General features: G+C 41.8%; 1 protein-coding gene and 1 long non-coding RNA gene across 2 annotated transcripts in view; one reads left to right on the top strand and one right to left on the bottom strand.

Moving 5' to 3' along the window:
- The window catches only part of LOC116186320, a 23,740-nt gene extending 20,696 nt beyond the window's left edge, over nt 1-3,044 (bottom strand). Inside the window, exon 1 of the long non-coding RNA XR_004151291.1 lies at nt 2,705-3,044. This is a non-coding gene — a long non-coding RNA (uncharacterized LOC116186320). The remainder of the gene's footprint in view (nt 1-2,704) is intronic.
- LOC102675753 (connectin-like) overlaps nt 1-8,303 on the top strand; it is a 179,889-nt gene that overhangs the window by 141,821 nt on the left and 29,765 nt on the right. The window lies entirely within an intron of this gene.

An 8,303-nucleotide genomic window follows, 5' to 3' on the forward strand; every position in this document is an offset into this window, starting at 1 on the left:
TTTAAAAATGGAAGAAAAGCTGGGACGAGTTACGGAAACGCATCGGCCGAGACCCCTTTAAAATTTCCAACGAGAAGGAGGTACCCCCAGACTGTGTTTTAAAGAGCCACCATTTATAGGGACAATTCGATTTATCCCGGTAAAACAATGCCCCCGTCTACATTCGTCTCGGTGTCTTTTATTTCTCGACAAATGGACTGGATCAAACTTACGCGTCGACAAACGCGTTTCATGCTTCGACTTTATTCTTTTTTTTTTCTCACACCTGCGCTTTTCGTATCCCCGCCAATCTGTTCGATTTACACGTTTCCTATTAACTATATAATATAATACGTAATATCGTCGAACCAACGAAAACGCGAATAATCCCGATAACAACTAAACATACTTTCATCTTTTCTTTCCTCCATTTTCCAAAATTTGCTCGTCCAACCCTCCCCTTTCCTCCTTTCCACATTTACCCTCGGACAACTACCACCACTTGGCCCTTCTCAACGTCGTCCACTTTTATCTAGTTCACCGCTCCGGTATACCACACCAGGCGAATCACGCTCAGATAACCTCGTTAAACTTGACTCACCCTTTTCTAACAATAACGTAACCAGACCGGCTCGAAAAAAAGGGGTAGACGAGATGCATCTGGCCGGATTAGAATCTGACCTTTCGTAATCGCTTTAAAACCAACGACTAATTTATTCCCGATATATATATATACCAAAGCCGCGATTTAGTCTCGTCCTTTCCACTCGAATACAAAATACGGATCTGGATCCTATCATCGGTCCTTGTTCTCGTTCTCCACTAACTTTTCTATCATGGGGATACGCGGGAAACGAGGATGATACACGGGGCCGGGGGGAAATATCGATCGAGGCATCGCGATACTTGGATGCGACTCGGTTGAATTTCGACGAGTGCCCTCCATTTTCCTTCCTTTCTACTTTCGCCCCGCCATCGATATGCCGATTCCCACGGGGACGGGATAGAAATTATCATCTCGCGCCGATATTACGTACGCCGCGTTTCCAACGCGATAAGGAGGAACGAGGATAAATGAATCGATAAAAGAAGAGATTCGATCTTTCGTTCCTTCCCTCCGAGTAATTTCTATAGGTATATATATAGAGGGAATTCGTTGCCTTTTTATCCCAAGATAAAGATGCAATGATTTATTTTAAAAAGAGGGAAGAATATTTCAAAGATTCGTCGTTGAAATAGTTTTCGACGAATCTTTTTTTGACGAAACGAGGCGAATCAATTTGGAAAAAAATAGTCAAATTTTTAATAACAAAATAAGACGATCGAACGAATAAAAAAAGAAAGCTTGAGTAATTTTTAAGATAAATATTTCCGTTCTACAAATTTTTCGTCGGATTATCCATCGTAAAAATCGACTTAAAGCGATGATTTTTCAGAATTGCGCGTCAAAGGAGATATCGAAGGAGAAAAGGTAGGATTTTTCTCGGGGAAATTCAAAGGGTTTTCACGCGATGGCGATATATTCTACCGCTTAAAGACAAACCCGAGGGCACAATTGCAAATGACAAAGTTCTTCGTTTCCCTTTCGGATTCCACTCTTGCCGCGTTATTTCGTCGGTTGATGGATGATTCGTGTCGAAAAATCGATCGCCGATTCGAGCGACAACTCGAAATTCAAGTTTGACAAAGGGAGACCGACATGTCGATTGTTTCTCCTGTCGAAGAAAATTGAGTAAAAATCGATAAAAAGGATATGCTTTTCAGCGGTTGATCGAATACAGACGGTGGAAAATTTCAGGGAAAACCGCGTCCAAACTATTAATCGAAATACGATTCAAAGAAGACGAAATAAAAATTTATATGTGTATACATATATATTGGAAAAAGTTTTGTTCTTTGTAATTAAATATCGGTAATTGGCAATGCTTAAATGCTTAAATTACAAAAGATTAAAATGATTTTCGCGATATGATGCTTCGATCAAGGATAGCTTTCAAATTTATCGCATTTTTATTTAAATATTATTATTTAATGACACGTTCGACGACGATTATCGCTCTCGTTTCGATCGATATCTGAAATAGCGGCGACGAGGAACGACGATAATGCATTAACGTATTAAATATTGAAATGTCATTTTTCCGAATAAGATGAAAGGGATCGACTTTCTTAGAGACACGTTTGACGCGATGTATATACAATTTTATATGAAAAGAAAACTTTTATATTCGATGTTCGACGTTAGTAGCTCGCCCCATCTTCTTATACAGTTTTTCCATTTTCTTAATTTCGATATAGGATTATTATACTATTGAGATCTTTACCTGGGAAAATTAACTCGATATAATTAAAACACAGAGGGAAGAGAGATATGCGATACACGATTCCTCTTACGACGAGAAAGAAATTAAAAAACAATTCTCTCTGTACGCTTCTTCGCCACTGTGATAAAAATATTATTCCGTTTTTCTTTGGCGAAGCGGAACGCCCTCCCGACAAGCGTGGTGAACAGAGGGTCGTGGTGAAACGCGACAACGATTCGAACGAGTCTTATCCCTGGATCGGATGGTCTCGCCGCGTTCCAATTAGCGCGCTCGAATCGCGCCACATAAGGCGAAAGCTGCACGCACAATCGGTACGCTAAAAAACGCAGCGTGCCCCTCCGACCGAACAACAATGGACCGTTGATTTTGCATTCGCTTCCGAGCAAGGGGGTTGCTGCTACCTCCCTCTCTACCCTCGCCCTTTCCGCTAAACTAAACCCTCCCCCCCTCTACCGCCTCTTATCGATCCCTTCACGGTTTTCTTCTTTATTTCTACGTTTCATTGTGCGATCGTTGCGCCCATGATTCCTAACCTCCGTGTTTTGACGTAATCCCATAAAGCGCGTTATTCTTGTGTAAATAGCCGCTCGCCCACCGAGGGTTCGAAAGCGATACGTTGGTCCACAGATAGGGGGATGCGTCCGCCCGGTTAATTGCTCAAACTGGTGGGAATCTCCTTCCTTTCCTTTTCCCCGACCCAACCTTTCCATTCCCTTCTGGGACTCCCATCTCGGAGTTTATTTTATTCTCTCGCTTTCCTTTTCCTTTTCTCTTCATCGCAACTTTGAATACCGCGATGCGATATTGAAAATTCGGAGAATTTTAGAATTTTTGATCGCTTCTACGAAACATACGAAATTTCGTTTCGATTTTAATCAGGTATCAGGGATAGAGACGATTATCAAAATCTTTCAATCGATATCGAATTTTTAGTTTATTTTAATTACACTTGGAAGGTGAGTTATTCTTGGAAAAACGATATTTCCCGGCCTTGAATTCGGAAAAGTTCGGGAACCCAAGAGTGACGCAAATTCTGAAGCATCGCGATTTCTTAAGATTCTCGAATAGTTCGTTAACTATCCTCGGCTAAGTTTAAAACGACCGAAACTTTCATAAGATCCTTGAAAATCCGCGTAGTCGCGATATTTTATGGTAAATCTTGGGAACTTTTGTAAAAAAAAAAAAAAAAAAGAAAAACCATCAGATTATACGCGTTACGTCCACGTGTAAAATCATCTCGCAACTTTGTCCTTTTGATTAAACTTAAAAAAATATCATTTTCAAAAAATTTCCTTCGCACTTTCACTCCTTATTAACCCGCATCAAATATTTCGAGACAAATTCCCATAGAATCATCCTTTCCGCTTCTATTTATCGAATCTGAAACGTTATCAAACGTTAACCTATAATCCTTAAAAGGATATAAAAGCAGGCTGTATAATATATGGTGAGAAAGGGGCTCGTGAAAGATGCGTTACGCGTTTGTTTGATTACACACAAAGGAAGGGTGGGCAGATTTTGGGGCTTGGATGGGTTGCTTAATCCCTGTTTCGACGAAATCGAGGGGTGGCTAGGTCCATTGTAAATAAATTATCGAGATTGAACGAGACAACCCGGAGAATTTTTGCGATCTAGGATCGTAGAAACGGTATAGGCACATTGTACGCTCGTATCGTTTCGAGAGCGTAGATTTTTGGTAAAACGTGAAATTCGCGAAACTTTGAAACTTGCATTCGAACGAGATTGTTTCATTTTCCATTTCATATTTTCGTTCCAAAAGTTTAACGCAGATATTAAAATCGTCCCATTACGTATCTTTTCTCCAATCCCGATGAATATTATTTATTGTTGAGAGACGGCAGAGTCCTAGATTCTTACGCGCAATTATTCGTCCGAACCGATTCTTTCAGCGAGACGCAAAAAAGTGCAACGTTCTTCCCTCCCTCTTCCTTTTTTCTTTCCTCCGCATCGCTTTATTCCGGATCCTCCATTGAATTCTTATTGACATTTTCGGTTGTATTCTATATTCAGATATATTTTATTCTTCCATTCCAATTTTTATTCATTGTTCCGATCTCGAGAATCGTTTCGATCTTAAACCAGACGCGATCGTCTATTAATCGACGTTTGAATTTGTATCTCATTTAAAAAAAAAAAGAAAGAAAGAAACGTACACACATTCATAATGATGGATGATATTTTTCAGATATTATACTTCTCCCGTGAATACGATTTTATTTATTAATGAGTTCAAACGATACGAGATGGTATTAAACATCGTATTCTATGAGACAACTCTTTTAAAATTAAAAAATTGATATTCGAAAAGATGACAGGATAGAAAAATGTATCGATATCGTAAGATCTGTTCGATCGATCCGCGGAAAGTTGGTCACGAGGATTAATAAATAGGAAGGATGAAGATAAATCGGTGTAAAGAATAGAGTTTCTTTTTTCTCGACTCGACGACCAAGACGGAAGAAATCTCCGAGCTATTTTCATGGAATTTCGCGCGCGGCGCGACACTACTGGAAAATCGGCGAGGATGGCCTCGTTGATTTATCACCGATCTATTTGAAAGCGGCGACAATCGTTCCTGCCGGGAATTCGTGTCACTGGCCGCGATATATCGTGCTACGTCTTCGCACTCCCCTTGTCCAATTTTCAGCGCAAAGTCGACCAAACGTACGAACGAAAATTATTTCGTCCACGTGTACGTTTTATTTCGTTCACTTGATCCTACTGTATCGATCTGCGTTATAAAATGAAATATGCGCTTTGTACACTCGCTGTATAAAAACAAAAAAGAAAAAAATGTCGCTAATTTGAAAATCCATTTGTAAAGTTTCAGCCGAAATTGCGATCGAAATTTCTCTCTCTCTCTCTCTCTCTTTGTCTCTCGATATTCCGTAACAAAAGGAACATCGGTCCGATCAAACGTGACGTAGTGAAATGGAACGTAATATCCACGATGACGCGTGTTCGATTAATCTATCATCGCGCGTTACGATTGATCGAAAGGACAAGATTGTTTCGTACGATTGCCATCCGAGAATTATACGTTTGCAATCCTTTCGTCCTCCGCGAAAAACGCGCGATTCCACGCTTTCGTTCGGAATTCGTTTAACATCTCCGTTAACATTTTCTCTCTCCCGCAATTTCCATTTATAATCTTCGATTTCCAATTATTCTCGCCCATGAAATTCATTCGTCACGTCTCATCACAATTCATCCACATCTCGTAATATCCTCGAAGGACGTATCCCCTCATCGCCTCGATACGTCCTCCTTCGCTTCCCCCGCAACTCTGAGTTATGGTTACCGTCACTTTTTCCTCGTTCACGCTTGTCATCCGCCGCGAAATTTACGCGAGTCCGCGGGTAAAATAGGCATCCAATTCTCCTTTATCGTTGCGACTCGGATGCGATGCAACTATTAGCGAACGGGTTTAAGGGATTAATTCCGTTTATCGGCAAAGATGGAAGATAGACATTTGTAGGCGGAGCGAGAGAGAGACAGAGAGAGCCGAACCTCGTAAAAAGCGGTAATTCTCTTCGCGCGTATAACTCAATTCGCCTTTTATTCTCGCTCCGCTTACTCCGGTTTCACTTTACCCCTTTTCGCTTTATCGTCGTATTACGAATTTAAGGAATTTTAAAACCGACTCCAACCCCACCACGAGTTTCCAATCCCGCCAATGAAATTTATCGCCCCTCCGTGTATTTTTTCAAAGTCCCGCGCATTATCAAAATATATAAATCATAAACGGGAAAATTTGGATCGATACCCGATTTAATAACGGCGGCGAAACTCTGGCCAGTGGCGAAACGCAGCGTGTACACGTACGTAGGGATCGCGGCATCTCGATCGAGAGCAGGTGAATCCCTGGAAGCGAGAGAGGAGGAGAGCGCGCGACGGGTGTCTGGCTGGAATTCAATTTGATCGTTCCATTCGTCTTCGCATCGGTGTCGAGATACACTACGCGCAACCCTGTCCGTGCCGGGACATCGACCCCCCGTTTCTCCATTTATCCTCCTCCCCTTTGTGCCCAAGAGGCCGCCGCGCCATCGACCACGCGTAAACGTTTATTAATGCGCGTAAATCAAAACGGTCCTCGATTAGTCCACCAATCTTCTCGAAAGCGATTCGCGCGAAAACGCGTTTCGTAATCCCATTATTTCCCATTATTCCCCATAACCTTCCGTCCGAAAAAAATTTAAAAACCCGATTCATTTAACCGAAAATTAACATCTCGTTCAACATTTCTGCAATTTATTTTGCCATTTATAAATATAATGATAATAAACATAGAAAATTTGTATATCAAAATATCATTCGTCGATACTTACCGATCAGAGGGTATCTATACAATTGTAACAATCACCATCCCAAAAGTATTCATCGTGTCGTAAATATAAAAAGGGAGAGAGAAAAAAATCTCCCTTCTGGCAACGGTAGCACGCGTCAAAATAATCGAATGACGCTCTGCCGATGCGATACGGCATTAATCATTGTTCTTTCAGAACGAATCACCCTATACCCTACACGATCGAACCATGGACTTCATTAACGCGCGTATCAATCGCATTACCACTCGACCTAATGACCCCCCGATGAGATCGGCAAGGGACAGAACGTGTCCAAACATCCTCAACCCCTCACCACCCCTTCTTTCCGTGACGATGTTACGTTTTCCTCATCCGCATATGCGAGAACCAATGTTATTCGTTATTCGTTATACGATTCAACTTTTAACCGTAGAATTCTTTAATCCTGTTTAAAAAAAAGAAAAGAATGAAAACACAATTCGACGAAGCAGAATGCCACGTACGTAAAAACGTCCAACGCGCGCGGTTATTCCTCCTTCTCTTCCTCCTCTTTTCTTCTCAACCTCTCTCTCGTCGATCCCTCGTCGGCCATCGCATAAAATTTAAAAATGGTAATGGTAGCGGCCGCGATTCTGATTAAAATTTGCCGCGTTTGCTAGATATACAGAGAAAAAGAATAAGAATCCATCGATCTTTCTCGTCGTTTATTCTCTAACGCGTGATAAATTGACATTGAAACGGGATTAATCTCGAGTAATTAACACGCATCTTTACGACGGGGATGGGCTTTCGAATTATTTTCGACACTGCGTTATTGCGGCACCCCCGCGGCAATCCCGACAAAAGAAGGATCGTGTGCGCGCATATATAATACGTATATGTATAAATAGACTTAGGGGATGAAAGAGGGCAAACTGGCTTTTGAGTCTCGCTAGCATAAATCGCGAGCCACCCTCCTCCTGGGAGGATTTCGACGTGGCCGTGGGGTAATAATTCCATGATTATTTCACGAACGGAAAATACAAAGAGCGAGAGTAGTGGGAAACAAAAACAAGGGAAAAAAGGAAAAAACGTATAAAGAGGGGGAGAGAAAGTAAAAGCAACGCGACGAGTAGCCACGTATATACGTATGTAATAGTAATAAAGTAAGAAAGACGAAGAGTAAGGGAAGACGGGAGGATGGCGGCTCTTTCTCCCTCTCGTGAATATGCATGCGTCGAAATTTATAACCGGGCAACGGAGGGGCAGAGCGTAATTGTAGAGCGGGCGCGAGTTTCGAGGGGCCGCGACGCTATAATGGAACCAAAACATCCCTTAGGCCGGCCAAAACTTTAATTATATTTCGACTCCCCATCACCAAGGTACACAAACCAGCCTCGCTAATAACCAGAAAGCACCGTTCTACCGGCCTCGCCGTTTTTTCTCTCCCGTTGCGCGATCTGCGAGCATACGTGCGTTTTCCACTGCCAATTCTACTATTGCGTGATCAAGAATACGTTCACAGCCAATTCTCTCCCTTGTTTTCGATCTATCCGAATTTTCGATTTCACCGAATAATTTCGCCCGTGCGTGTGTGCGTGCATACGTGCGTGCATGGATCCATCCAACGATCCAGAGTGACAAAAATTTCCTCTCCGTGGAGTTGGTAAAAAAGAAAAAAAAAAAAAAAAAA

This window comes from Apis dorsata, unplaced genomic scaffold, assembly GCF_000469605.1.
Source record: "Apis dorsata unplaced genomic scaffold, Apis dorsata 1.3 scaffold_39, whole genome shotgun sequence".
In the NCBI taxonomy this organism is placed as follows: Eukaryota; Metazoa; Arthropoda; class Insecta; order Hymenoptera; family Apidae; genus Apis; species Apis dorsata.